The sequence below is a fragment of the Cantharellus anzutake genome (assembly GCF_015039405.1).
Source record: "Cantharellus anzutake strain C23 chromosome Unknown EI90scaffold_199, whole genome shotgun sequence".
Lineage (NCBI taxonomy): Eukaryota > Fungi > Basidiomycota > Agaricomycetes > Cantharellales > Hydnaceae > Cantharellus > Cantharellus anzutake.
The window spans coordinates 30,187-31,304 of record NW_024067149.1 but is presented as its reverse complement, the minus strand read 5'-3'; positions in this window follow the sequence as shown (position 1 = coordinate 31,304).

The window sequence follows — 1,118 nt, the reverse complement described above, 5'->3', positions numbered from 1 at the left end:
ATTCTTTCATCTTTTCCTTGTACCCGACCATTTTTCATTATGTGAATTCCTTGATTTTCTTCCGATTTCTCTTTGTCATTCGTTTCGTACGTTCGTAAAACTATTTTCCCACGTTACCACAAATTTCTAATATTTTATTTGATACAGGAAACCTTGTTTTTGTTTTCATGTGAGTTTATTTGCTGTTTTTCTTCATTTTCTGAACCATCTTTTAATCCCTAGACTTGAAAGTTCGCGTAGATACTCAATCCATCGACTCTGTTCTTCAGTATTTTTCCGATATTTTATTTCAATTCATTTTGTTGAGTTATGATTTTATTCCTATTTTTATTTCTGGTCCGCGGAGGTTGTATGATTTTTATCCAATTTTCTGTGATGGTTTCTGGTTGTTTTAGTGTTGTAACTCTTATATTCCTACAGCGCTGATTTTGGAAAGTCCTATTTATTAGGCACCAGTAATCTCAAAGCCCATTGGACATGGCACTTTATCGCTGTAAGCCCTTAGACAGGCATGCAATGTTTACCTCACATTTTCCTCTCACCCCCTCCTTGCCATGTCATCACCTCTCTTTAATTTTTCTCACACCTCATTGCACCACTGTTATTCAGAGGGTGAAAATTTTACACTCCTTCCTCATTCAATCATCATGCCAGCCACCACCCCATTCAACAAACTAAGTGACAACAATTATACAGCCTGGTCCCAGTACATGAAGGCTGACTTAGTCTGGAAGAAACTCTGGGGCTATGTTTCTGGAAATATACCCCAACCACTTGGAAGTGTGCATCACAGGACTGTTCAGGCCTGGCAAGAAAAGCACGATATTGCCACAGCTGAGATTCTACTCAATGTCTCCCCAAAATATATCGGTCATTGTGATGATGTTGTTGTGCCTGGAACCTGGAACAAACTCAGAACCATATTCCACACAGAGGGCAGTAGTTCTATTGCTGCACTCTGTTATCAATTCAATTCTATGCACTACAATGGGACCACAATGCGAGAATGGATTACCAAAGTTGAAGATGTCAAGTCCCCCATGATCCCAATTGACATCATCAACATCCTAATTCACAATCTCCCAGAATCATACTCCCCCCTAATTGTCATTGTTGAT